The sequence below is a fragment of the Echinops telfairi genome, unplaced genomic scaffold (genome assembly GCF_000313985.2).
Source record: "Echinops telfairi isolate 266 unplaced genomic scaffold, ASM31398v2 ScPeMD7_7468;HRSCAF=8506_0, whole genome shotgun sequence".
Taxonomy (NCBI): Eukaryota; Metazoa; Chordata; class Mammalia; order Afrosoricida; family Tenrecidae; genus Echinops; species Echinops telfairi.
Genome location: NW_022111369.1, coordinates 81,180,759 through 81,194,749, shown reverse-complemented (window position 1 = coordinate 81,194,749; position 13,991 = coordinate 81,180,759). Strand labels below are relative to the sequence as shown.

At 46.3% G+C, this 13,991-nt stretch overlaps 1 protein-coding gene across 2 annotated transcripts in view; it reads left to right on the top strand.

Moving 5' to 3' along the window:
• The window catches only part of CRACD (capping protein inhibiting regulator of actin dynamics), a 233,791-nt gene that overhangs the window by 178,955 nt on the left and 40,845 nt on the right, over positions 1 to 13,991 (top strand). The gene's annotated exons all lie outside the window — the stretch shown is intronic.

The following is a 13,991-nucleotide window of genomic DNA, read 5'->3' as shown; positions in this document are numbered from 1 at the left end:
CAAGTGTCGTCTGACCCCAATCTCCTGGAGCAACCCTGGTTTGTTTGGTGAGGATACTGCATCCCTGTTGTAGCACTGCATTTGAACGATCTGTTTAGGAAGAAAATGGCTGATCAATTGTTGTTGCCCCTGTTGTCATGGAAACGAGCTGAAATGTGACTACCAATTAGGTTTCCTTATTTCTGAAGTGAATCCCTCAATCATTACCTTAGTAATTACCCAATATGCACGGTCCCAAATTACATGATACTGGGCCAAAAAAGACACGGAGGAGTAGGAGGGGATGGGCTCCGGTATGCGTTAACTGGGCAGCTGCGTGAAGCCTTCTCCTTTTATGGACGGGGAGAAATTCCCTCTGCAGGCTCACACCACACGCCAAGGTCAGATGATGTCCGTGGTTCACAGCGTATGGCCGCCGACTAGAGGAGTAGCGAGAAGGCGGTATTTGGTAAGACGGTTTTCAGTTTTAACAGAAAGTCCAAGCGATCAGCTTCGTCTACATTCATTAAGAATGGTGTCCGATGACCCAGGAGGTCTGTGGGATTGAGTCCTCAAACAGCCAGGGGAAGCGTCAAGATCCAGCTGGGTCCCCCTCTTCTCGAGTTTCCTCGGCTTTTGTCTTCAGGCCTGCCTCATCATTGTCACCAGACAGCTGCCACAGTTCTAGGTGCCACATGCCGATAACAAAGACCAGGCACAGAAAAGGAGCCACCCCTGTCCTGTGCCCTTTTTGTCAATGCAGAAAACTTTCCCAGGAATGCTAGCCCTCCCCAGCAAGTGTGCCCTCGCTTCCCACTGTTCCTTCACACTGTCCTTCACTTGAAGTGAAGGCAGCTCCCCTTGACCCTTCCCTGCGCTCCTTGGCCCTGAATGCACAGCGGTGAAGCGTGAGTAACACGACTGAAGGCTACGGGGGTGGGGGTGGGGGGGGAACAAACCAATCTGTCTTGGGAGAGGGACAGCCAGAAAGCTGCTTTGAAGAGAGCATGCCAGAGACTTGACTTCACATACTTTGGGCATGTTGTCAGGAGAGACCAGCCCCTGGAAAAGGCCTTCGTGCTTGGTAAAGCAGAGAGTCAGCAAAACAGAAGTCGGCTCTTGATAAGGTGGGTTGGCACGGTGCCTGCGACAAGGGGCTCAGTGTTGCGCTCCGTTATGCTTCGGGGCGCTATGAGTCAGAACTGACCGAAGGCACCTCACCGCTGTTTGGTTTAGATTCCTGTAGGGCATTCCACAGGGCTTTCCATGGCTGATTGCAGATTCTCAGATCTTTTTTCCCAAGGGACCTCAAACTGAGTTTGAACTGAGCTGGAGCACACAAACCATATGGACCACCTAGGCATTCCAGGGGGGAGAGAAGACATTTGAACTAGAAAGAAATAGAAAGAACAAGTTCCAAGACCAGGAAGAAACCTTTGTAGACCCTGATGTCCTGCTGATTTGCGCATCCATTGACCTCTCAGATTTCCCACCATAGTTTCTTACACAGGCCTGCCCTAACTGAAGAATGCCCATCTAAACATATGCGCCCTCACCAGCTAAAGGTTTATACACTGCAGCCCATTGTCTTTGTCACGGCTGTGATTGCGGGACCGTCGGGCTGGAGCCTATCAGGTCACAGTGTCATGACACCACCTGTTGGGGATGCGGCCTGTTGTATAAGAGAGACCTGAGCAGAGCCAAGCTCTCACTTGCCGCTGCGGCTTCCACTGCATCTGGTTTGTCAGTTTCCTATTGTGTCACCTGCTGCCTGCCGATCCCAGAGCCATCAGTGGTTGACTGACTTTGGATTCATTTACCTTTGCATTTGCCAGCCTGGGGCCCTCCTGCTTCATCATCCTGTGTCCTCTATCAGCTTCCACAGCTACTTGAGTCAGGAGAAGCCTCCAGCTTACATCTGACCTATGGACTTGAACTGGACTTACCTACTTCTACAAAGGTGTCAGCCATAGCTTGATGTAAATCTCTTTCCTTACACATACACATACAAGCATCACTGGTTTTTCTTCGCTAGGGAACCCAACTCCTTGACTTCACCGTTTCTGCCATTTGCCACAGCTACTCTACCATTAAGGGCAAGTTTCACAGTCTCTTCTGACACCCACTTTGATCTGTTCTTTCTCTCCAGCCTTTTTAATGATGTTTTGCTTGCTTCATGAATGGTGATCATGATGTCCTCCCACAGCCCATTGGGTCTTCTGTCACTACTGTTCAATGCATCAAATCTGTTCATGAGATGTTCTTGAAATTCAGGGGGGAGTGACTCAAGGTCATATTTGGACTCTTGTGGATTTGTTTTCATTTTCTTCAGCTTTACCCTGAACTCACATACGAGCAATTGATGTGAGTCTGTTGCACAATCGCCCCTGGTCTGGTTTTAGCTGCTAACATAGAGCATCTCCTTCATGTCTTCCCCCAGATGTAGTCAATTTGATTTCTATGTCTTCCATTTGGGGAAGTCCACGTGCTGTGTTGTTGAAAAAAGGTATTTGCTATGAAAAAGTCATTGGTTTTGCAAAATTCTACCAGGATATCCAGCGTCATTGGTATCACAGGTCCATATTTTCCAACTACTGTTCCTTCCTCCTTGTTTCCAACTTTTCCATTCTAGTCGCCAACAACTATCAATGCATTATTGATAATTATCAATAATTATCAATAGGGCAGGCCTGTGTTTGATCAGTTTCTGATTGAAGTCATTGGTAGAAATCAACTTCTATTTCATCATCACTATCTTTGGTGATTTGCACATAAATTTGAATGATAGTTGTATTGATTGGATTTCTTTGAAATCAGGCAGCCCAAAAAGAAAAAGCCAAATATGATAATGAAATGCACAAAGATCTAGAGTTAAAAAACCAAAAGGATAGAACACAGTATATTTGAAACTGAAGTAAATCAAGCCTCAAGTTGCAATCTTAAGATTCTATGGGAAAAATATTAAGAGATGCAGGAAGTATCAGAAAAGATGAGAAGAAAACACAGAAGTACCAAAAATAACTAGTCACCAGTAAACAATTTCAGGAGGTAGCAGATGAGCCAGAACCAATGGTACCGAAGGAAGAAGTTGAAGCGACACTGAATGCATTAGCCAAAAACAAGGCTCTGGGAATTGATGGGATACCACCTGGAATGTTTCCGTAAACTGAGGAAGCACTGGAAGCACTTACTTGTCTCTGCCAGGAAATTTGAAAGACAGCTACTTGGCCAACTAACTTGAAGGGATCCATGTTTGTGCCCATCCTAAAGGAAGGTGATCCAACAGAATGCTTAACGTATAGAACAAGATCACTGATATTACGTGAAAGTAAAATGTTGCTGAAAATGGTACCGCAATGGTTGTAACAGTACATTGACAGGGAACTGCCAGAAATTCAGGCTGGAAACTGAGAAGGAAATAGAACAAGGGTTAAATCTGCTGATGTCAGATGGATCTTGACTCAAAGCATAGACTACCAGAAAGATCTTTATTTGTGTTTCATTGACTATGCAAAGGCATTTGACTATGTGGACCATAATAAACTTTGGATGATCTGGAGAAGAATGGGAATTCTAGAACACTTCATTGTGCTCCTGAGGAACTTATACATGGATCAAGAGGCAGTTGGGCAATTGGAACAAGAGAATACTGCCTGATTTAAAATCAGTAAGGGTCTGCATCAGGGTTGTATCCTCGCACCATATTTTTCATTCTGTATGCTGAACAAATCATCAGAGAATCTGGTTTGTATGAAGAAGAATGTGGCATCCAGATTGTAGGAAAACTTCTAAATAACTGTGATATGCAAATAACACAGCCTTCCTTGCTAAAAGTGAGGAGGACTTGAGGCACTTGCTGAGGAAGACGAAGGATTACAGACTTAAGTATGGATAATGACTAATGTAAAGAAGACTAAAATCCTCACACCTGTACCAATAGGTAACATCATGAGCAATGGAGAAAAGATGGTAGTGATCAAGGATTTTGTCTTGCTTAGATCCGTAATCAATGCTCATGGAAGTAGTCAAGAGATCAAAAGATGTGTTGCATTAGGTAAATCTGCTACATAAGACCTTGTTAGAGTATTGAAGAGTATGGTAGTTATATAATGTATTGTCAATTTGAGAGGATTAAGAGTAAATGCGGTGGACTTTAGCCTGTCAATCTTATGGACTTGATCTGGACTGGGCTGGGATGTTTTCTCAATATTCAATTGCTCTTTTATATAAACCTCTTTCTTATACACATATGAGGTTCCTGGATTTGTTTCTCTAGTCTACCCAGACTAACACAAGGAGCAAGGATATTACATTGTGAACTAAGGTGTGCCTGACCATAGCCATGTTATTTTCCATTGCCTCATAGGCATGTGTCAGTTGGACATTGAATAAAGAAGACTGAAGAAAAATCAGTGCATTAGAATTGTGGTACTGGAGCAGAATATTGACAATATCTTGGACTGCTAAAAGGGCTAGCCGATCTGTCTTGGAAGAAGTGCAGCCAGAGTGGTCCTGAGAGGCAAGGATGGTCAGACTTTGGGCATACTGTCAGGAGAGACCAGTCCCCAGAGAAGGACATCATGCTTGCTGAAGTGGAGCGGTGGTGAAAAAGAGAAAGGCCCTTGAAGGGGTGAATTGACACTGTGGCTTCATCAACGGGCTCGGGCACAGGAACATGTAAGGATGGTGCAGTTTTGTGCAGTGTTTTATTCTGCTGCGCTTGGGGTGGTTATAGGTTGTAACTGACTTGATAGCACCTAACAACAACAACCGCAGAGAACCCAGCCTACCACAGTGACCTCTCTAAAAGAAACCTGCCCATAAAGTTAACTCATTCTGCAGCTTCCACTGAAAAACTTTGCACAAGAATTTCATTGTCTCAAGATAGGTTTCCAAACTTAATTGGCCTATGCTACCCTTTTCAGTATAATTAAAAAAAAGAAAAATTACTCAGCACCCTCCTAGCAACTAAAAACTTCCGTAGTGTAGCTTATAATTCAAGATAAAAAATGTAAGTTTCTGCTTTTGTGCCCCCAACCCCCACGTTTCCTGGTTTGGAAATCCCTGGTATTAAACATTGTGGGATAAACAAAGAGAATCAATGCAATCTCTTTCCTCTTCCAACTTACAGGAATGTGATGGAGATAAGACGATACCACGAACATCAACATTACCGTGTGTGCAGCACCCTGCAATAGGCAAAGCACTTTTACTGTCCCTCGCATCTAAGACGTGATTTTAGTAACCCTCGCCTCACAGGCTAGGGCTGGGGGCCGGCTCCCCAGAGAAGTGGTAAAGTATGTTCCAATGGAGGAAACTCTCGTTCTTCCAGGGAACCGGGAAAAACTGTGTGGGGTTGATAAGTTTTGACTGGACTTGAAGGGTGGGTAGGACCTGAAGTAAGAGATTGGCCTTGAGCAGTCATGAAGAGGAAGAAGCTAAGCAAAGATAGAGCCCAGTGAGAATATTTGGGGAACAGTGAGTGGTTGGGTTTGCCTCAAAGAGTAGTTGAAGCAGAGCAGCATTTGCTAAGTAGTAAGAGGAGATTCATTTAATTCTAACAGTTCTATGGAATGAAACCAAATCCATTGCCTTAGAATTGATCCCATAGAACACAGTAAAATTCCCTGCATAGAGTTTGGTTTGGTTTTTTAATCATTTTATTGGGGGCTCTTACAGTTCTTATAACATTCTATACATCAGTTGTATCAAGCATATGTATACATATGTTGCCGTCATCATTTTCTAAACCATAGAGTGTTACTAGAGCTTCTCTGTAGGAGAAAGAAGTCATGCAGAGAAAGTGGGTTCAGGTCACTGGTTAGCAGCCAAGCACTTCCACCACTGCACCACCAGCCTCCTCTCAATGGGGTAGAGTCTATCATCATCCCCATTTTACAGATAAGGAAAGTGGAGGGCCCAGGGGCTAAGAGACTTGTACGTGCAAACTCACATAGTAGTAAGTGGTAGAAGCAGGTTCCAGATTGAGATACTCTGGCTTGAGTTCCAGCATTAAATCCCTACACTACCTGACCAGTTGATAGTGACTTTGTTTTGGGCCCTATCATAAAGAGCGAGCCTTTTACGTGCCAAGCAACCATTGCAGCTTCATCTAATAGGATTTTGGCAAAAGGGAGCCACTGAAGGTTTCGAAAGGAGCTTTGCCCGCTTTAAGACTTATGTAGGCACTTGAAGCAAAGGAAAAGGATGGAACGGAAGACTCCAGGAAACAATTGGGTCAAAGCATGAACCACAACATCCTTTAACCTGAGAGCAACTACCACTACCAACCACTCTGACCAGGACCACCGGAGAAGGTCTGGTTAGAATGGTTTTTTTTTTTAAAGTAAAACAAAATTGCAACTAAAGAGACCAAACCGATTAACTTGTCTAAAAGAGGTTGGTAGAACTCTTGAGATGAGCTCCTTAAGACCACTTTCTAATTTGAAACTGATGACACTCCATGGGACTACCATCCAACCAATTAACAGATGGGCTTATACAACTACCACCAATGCCCAGAAAGAATGTGCCCGCAGGACAATCAACTATGTAAGGCTGGCAGGGCAACCGTTGCCCCAAACCAAAGATGAGAAGGCAGAAAGAGACAGGGGAAAGTAACGGGAATCAGAACCGAGAGGAAAACGGAAGAGTGCTGGCACATTGTGGTGGATGTAAGCAATGTCATAAATATTTTGTGCCTTCATTATCGATTGAACAACACATTTTTATATATAAACTGTTCCCCCGAGGAAAACTTTAAACCTTGAACTGAAACGACCCCCTTGAAGTCACCTGTGAGCCAAGTAACAGTTGGGTCTGAGTAGAGAGGATCACCTGCATGAGGCAGCATGGTCTTGTAAAGACCAGTCTGTTGTGAGCAAACCAGCACCAGCAGCTCGAAAGGATAAATTGGACCCTTGCTGAGTCGGTGAGTTTGTGTTAATTATGGTGAAAATCGTTTGGAAAAGGTTGTCTAGAAAGCTGGCACAACTTGAAGAATCTAATGAATGTCACTGAATTGCATATGAAGAAATTGTTGAAGTGGTGTGGGATTTTGTTATGTATATTTTTACTTGCACAAAGCTCACTGCCAGCTAGCTGATTCTGACTCATAGGACAGGGTAGACCTGCCCCCTGTGGGTTTCCAAGACTGATATTTGTTACAGTAACAGAAAGCCCATCTTTCTCCTGCAAAGAGGCGAATGTTTTCAAACTTCTGACCCTCCTTGCAGTTAGCAGCCCAATGCTTAACCACTACACCACCAGGGCTCCTAGACAAACACACACACACACACATACACACACAGGTCCTTTGAGCTTCCAGAAGTCTCTGGCTTGCCCAGGTCAGAGACAAATGGGTCACCTTGACCTCTCAAAGGGTCTAAGCAAACAAAAGCTCTTCTTCCTATGCATCTAATGTTTCTTGTGTCTGATATTGTTTAAAATTCCAGTAATGAAAATTTCACCGAGTAAAACCCCATAGAGGCAATTCGACCCTGTCCTGTAGGATCGCTGCGGGTCAAGATCGACTCAATGGCAGTGGATTTGGTTTGTGTTTTTGGAAAGGTTAAAAGAAAACGTGAACTTCATATTGCTGTTGGCAAGGTTGTTCACAGAATGATGTATCTGTAGCCAAGGAATAGGATAACCCATCCAAGCCCTCAGGTGAGTGTCCTGAGGTCTTTCACACCTGGACACAGAGATGGGCCCTTCAAAGCTGGCCGTATTTTGGTGCGCCTCAGACGCAACGTTTGTTCTGAAGCCTCTTCTAGGAGCCTCACGACTCGTAGTCATGGTTTTCTAGTAGAGAATCCCGGCAGTCAGTCCCCCGGACTGGGTACCTGAAAGGGGAGGCGGGGGAGGACGGGGAAGCCCAAGTGTCCCCTCTGCCCCTTCCAAGCCCAGAATGACTCCAATCAGAGAACTTATATTTTATAAGAGGGAGGTAGGCAGGGCTCTCGAAACCACCCCAGATTGATATTCATATTAATACGAGTATTCTATGCCTTTCCTTAGAATTCATTCAGCCTATTAGAAGTCTTGGGAGAGCTGGTGGCACCGGTGTTAAACTTGGCTGCTAATGAAGTCTGTGGTTGGAATTCACCGACATCCCTCTAGAGAAGGAGGTGCCAGTCTGCTTCTGGAAAGACTGCAGCCTTGGGCCCCCTCTGGGCTAGTTCTACTCTGTCCTATGGGATCATGAGTCGGGCCTGACCCCATGGCAGCGGATTTTGTTAGAAGTCTGTGGCCTCCTGTGAGGAGGACCTGGAGCTGATTCCCGGGTCTCCTGAGCTGGTGGCAGTGGGGACAGAGCCTGAGTATCAGACACCAGAAGCTGCTTTTCCAGCATGGCGGCTCCCATTTCCCCTGGTCTTAGGCAGATGTCAAGGAATTTTCCTCTTCTTCCTCCATCTCTGCCTCCTCCTTTCCCCCCTCCGTTCTTCTTCGTGTAGCTTGCCCTACAAAGCCTCCAACGCCGTTCCAGATATAAAAAGCCCAAAGCAAACCTCAGCCCATCGGGTCCATTCCGATCCATGCAGCTGCTCCAAAGGGTCTCCTTGGCTGCAATCACCGGGCCCGGGGTGCCGCTGAGTGGGTTCGAACCTTCAAACTTTAGGCTAGTAGGTGGAGCACAAATGGGTTGTGCCACCAGGCACCTAAAGCCAGTTGCCCTTACTATGCCTTTAGAGTAACTCATGTGGTCTCGTTAACGTAGGTAAAGAACGTAACGGTGGGGGAAAAAAATCAACGTAGAGGTGGATGGAGGTTCTGTGTGAAATGAGGCCCTGCCTCCCTCCCCTTCAATCATCTGTACTTAAAAAGGTCATAATACTGCATTCATCCGTTTAAAAGAAAACTCAATCAAGATTATGATACCATGAGAAAATGCAGTGGATGCCAGCATCTCATTTGATGATCAACAGAGTTGACATTGAAGGGGTCAAGCTGGTTTACTATCTTTCGTACAAGATTTGCCATTGTGGGCAAACCAGGACTCTTGCTTGTCCTTGGTGCTGTTGTCTTATGATCGTGACCCAAGAGCCAGCAGTCAGAGTTCCAAATGTCTCAGACACAGTATTAAAACCGGAAGTGCACTCTCACCTGGGAGTCAGCACCCGCGCTCGGGTGTTTGTTCTGTCTTGAGCACTTGTTCTCATCACTTTCCCGGGACTCAGCTTCCTGGTCCACAAACATTCGAGCAGTGGGCAGGAATGCGATGACTAGAGTGTCTGTTGACTCTGTGACAACTGTCGCTTGTCACAGCCAACGTGGTGCACCCAGCAAGCAGCCGCCGGCCGTGTTTTCGGATAACTTCATAGAGAAAGGAGTCCCTGGGTGATGCAGAACACACATCCTTGGCCGCTACCCAAACAGTTGGAGGTCTGAGTCCCCCTCACGGTGCCCTGGGAGAGAGAACGGCACCCAAGCGAGCGCATTTCTACCCTCCCTACAGGGGTCCCCAGGAGGCAGATTCTACTGGTAGGCAACTGTGTTTTGCGTTGTTTTTAAACTTACGGGAAGACTGACAAGAAATGTGGCAGCGCAGCACCCCAGGTCCGCCAGCACAGCGGCTGAGGCAGATGGCCGAGGATGGGGTGCACGGGATTTGCAGGCCGACCCACGCCTGCTAGATTGTTCTTCGGGATTTCTGAATGCCAAAGGACAGGCCATGTTGCCGTGCCTCTCCATGATGCCTGCAAGCTCGCTCTCTCCTTGTGTAAGCATATAGCACAGAGCCTGAGGAACGAGGACAACAAAGAAATGACCATGACGGTGGCAGGGGGGTTGTGGGAAATGTGGGTGACCAACACCCACCCCACCCCTGCTGAATCTGGGTTGCCCTGGGATGGTCCAGTAGCTGGATGTGCGCATGTGATGCCGAGAGGCACCTGCCTAGGGGAGATGGTGCAGCCCCGCAGTTGGGGCAGCAGAGACTTAGTAAAGGTGGTTTTAAAGCTGGAAGACTAGCCACAGGCTATGCGAACACCTGCCCTCATGGGAAGATTTTCATAGGAGGCAGTGAGGAGAAGGGGAGAGACCAGAAGCTGTTGTCTTTGGACGGAGTAGAAGTTCGGAAGCCAAACCTTGATACAGATAACAATGACATCCAGAAAACCAGGACAGAAAAGGGAAAGCAAGAGTCGGGGCAGCCCAGCCCTTTCGGTTCTTTTCTGCCCATAAGAGAAGTTGCCCACCTGACTACAGCTCCAGAAACTTCAGGACAACCCACCTCCAAGCCCAGGGGGCTGTGGCTTCTGGCCTCTGTAGGTTACGGCTGTGTTTCCTCCCTGGGCGAATGATAGCTGCTCTGCAGTGGCCAGTGTTGTTCTGGACGCCCCACGCAGGTCTCTTGCCCTTGCGTTTCTAGAGTTTCCTTTGGCTAAATACGCTCTGTATTTGACTTCAGATATGAATAAATGAAAAAGAAAGTCTTCAAGTTAGAGGTTAAAAATGAGTGGACGTGCAGAGGTCTCTCTGGGTCTCTTCATGGTCCAGACGCTGCCCTGTGTTGTCGCACCAGAGGAGGAGGTTCTGTTTATTCCTTTGGAGCAGACGGAGTCTGCGGGAAGCCTCGCCCGAGAGGCTCGGGAGCCCCTTGTCCTCTCGGCACACCCGGAATGAAAGGAAGGCGGTGTTGGCCAGCTTTGCAATCAATTGCGAAAGAGCTTTAAATGTCAAGAACAAAGAAGGCTAGGTGAACTCTGTGCTGAGGTACAATTTGTTGTAAATTGGCCCTCCGCCTCCCAATTACAGAATTCTTGGTTCCCAGCTGGTTAGGGACCTTGATTTCCACCCAACTCTTTGTTCCTTGGAACCGCAGCTTCAAGCTGGAGTCGCCACTCACAGGGCATTCCGTTTTAATTCCCACGCCACCACAAGTTCTGAAACTTGAGCGTGATTTTTACCAGGTTTCTTTCTTTCTTTCTTTCTTTTTTTTTTTGGTCTCAGTTCCCTGTTCAGAGAAAAGGAAATAATCTACTACTATCTTGTCGAGTCGTTTGGAGCAGAAACTCATTACCCAAGATGTACCGTGACACGCATCGTCATGGATTGGATGTTAATTTGCATCAGATGGATTATACAAGAGATTGTTCATTCATGCAACTCATAAGTGAACGACCATTCTCCTCCCTTTGTTTTTCTCATGTTCAAGAAGGAAAAGGTACCAGGTTTAGGCCACTTGGAAAATGAATCCTCCTCAGACCAGTGACTGTCCCAACGAGTGGGTGGGCCCAGCATGTGGTGGAAAAGTAATACATCGCCAGAAGCTATTCAATTGCTTCTGCCACTACTTCAGACAGAGACTTTGAAATAATTGTGATCTCTCTATTCAAGAGAATAATTGACAGGTTAGAGAATTTCACCTGAAACTGGAATTCACTGTGATAGATTCTGTGTAAGCTCTAGGTCCAAGCGATACTGCTGAACTTAAGAGCGCAACAGATGGTTTTAACAGCACACTGAGCACAGCAGAAGAAAGAAGCTTGGCGGCCTGGAAGCTAGGACAGTAGGAAACCGTAGACTGAACGATATGCAGTAGAAAGAATGTCAGACACCGAAAAGATCGTCGAAGACTTGTAACTGCTCATGGGGAGATCCGTCATGGGCATCAGAGGAGCACTAGAAGAAGAAGGGAAGCGATAAGGCTGAGCGTTTTCTGAAACTGATGAGTGGCCACAAGCTGGACAAACTGACAGAAAATCATGCTTAGCCACGTCAGAGTACAACTGCTGAAAAGCAGAGAAAAATCTGAAAACTGCTATAAATAAAAGACAAATTACCTGTCTTTTCGGAGAAGCAGAAATACGCGTCAAGCTTACCTACACAAAGCCTCTAGTTATATCATACTTAAATGGTGGAATATTGAGAGCTTTCTCCCTGACAAGGCCCACCAACACTACTACATCTGTGAATCCACAAGCCCATATGGAGCTCCTCGCAGATGCAGTGTGGTCAGGAGAAAGGAGGATGGGAAATTAAAAAGGAAGTCACGAAACTGTCCTGAGCTACAGATAACCTGATTGCATGCATAGAAAATCTTAACAGACCAGCAGGTTACTATTAGTATATAAATGTCTCAAAGTCTCTGGCACTAAGAAGCATATGCGAAAGTCAACTACCACTGATAAATAATTAGAAAATAAACATTCTTAAACCATACCACTTACAATAGATTCAAAAATGTCAAACAAGTATGACTGAATAAAAAAGAAATGCAGACGACCTCTACACAAGAAACTAAACAATAATGATTAACGGGAGACATTATAGGAGCTCCAAACAAAGGAAGGGGTAGCCCATGTTCCTGGATGCAAACATTCAATGTCATCACAACACCACTTCTCCCCAAATGCACCTGTACATGGAAAGCAATCACGAAATTTTAATGCCAGTTGTGTTAGAGAGTGTGTTTGTGTGTGTGTGAGACAGTGCACATCTGTGTGTGCCAACCGGGAAGCTAATTCTAAAACTGATGTAGAAATGCAGAGACAAGAATAGCCATTAAAAAATAAATAAACTCACTGAGTCTGAGTCTACTTGTTGGGTGTGGGTTGCTACCTTCCCTCTAGGCCTGCAGCTCTCCCCGGAGCAGGGACGGTATGTTGTTTCTTGTGTATCCTCTGTTTCCAATACTGTTGTTGGTGATACATTGCCGCTATCTTAAATAAGCTACAAATCTGGTTAAAGATGAAGAAAACAGCAAACGAACAGCCATCTTGACAAACTAAATAATAAACAAAGACAACTACATCCTATAAAGCTACAACGATGAAGAACAAACCAATTCCGATTCAAAATGTCATTTGGCAAATTAGGTGCTGCCGTTTGATTTGGCCATTCTTTCTAACCAGGTCTAGACGGAGACAGATAGCAAATACAGCTGTCCCGGGACTCTGCCTCCTGCACTTCTGTCGTTCGATTCAGAGGTATTAGCTAGTGCTGGCTGAGCTCTCATGTGCTGGGTCACCGAGGAGAGCCTCTAGCTGGTGTCCGTTCCGGGACAGGGTGCAGGGAGAGGTAAGCAGTCCTCCTCCACCTCCTGGAATGCTGTGTCTAACTCTGTGGGAATGTGCCTGCCTCCCTTTGTTGCTTCCTTCCTGCCAGCCCATTGATTCTGACTCTGGCCAGGCTTATTTCTGCCTGCCACGTACATACGTACGTATGCACCTGCAGCCTCAGGGTGCACCTGTTCTCAGAGATGAGTTACCTGCCAAGATTTTGACCTCACGATCTAGTAGAAGTCCAGGCGTCCTTATTGAAGTTCAACCTCATAGGGAAGTACTATTTCTTGGCTTCTTGCCAAAAGGTTATTATTTCAAGTCCACCTGGACTTGGAACAAAAAGGCCTGGTGAGCTACTTCAGAACAATCAGCCACTGAAAGCCCTGTAGCGCACAGTCCACTCTGACACATGCTGGGCCACTGGCAGTTGCCGTGGACTCAGAGGCCCTGCAGGAAACCCATCAGAATTGCGCTAACACAGCTCCTCCCCGCTGCTCCACGTCCTGAAGCATGTAGAGTCGTCTTTGTTTTACTTGTGTCTATCCCTCTTCCATGTTCATTGTCACCTATGAAAGAAATCCTTGCTTCTTATTTCGAGATCTTCATGCTACTTAATAAATGCTGGTACACATGACGTATTCACTGCCGTTGAGTCAATGCGGGCTCTCAGTGACCCTATAGGACCGAGTAGAACTGCCCCTGTGGGTTTCCCAGACTATAAAGCTTTATAGGGGTAGAAAGCTCCGTCTTGCTTCCATGGACGGGCTGGTAGTTTCAAAACTGCTGGCAGCCCAAGGCATATCACTGCACCACCCGGATTCTGACAGAACTTACTGGCAGGAAATGGCTAACTCCTGCCCCGGAGGAAAAGGCTCCTCCAGTGTAAAGTGCCTGTGGACGTGCCTTCGGGCCAGGACTTCTACACAGCTGTCTGTGAGTCCACGTGCTCGCTCATCCCCTGTGGGTCTGTCTGCCATCTGACTCCTTGGCTGACCCCCCTCACTG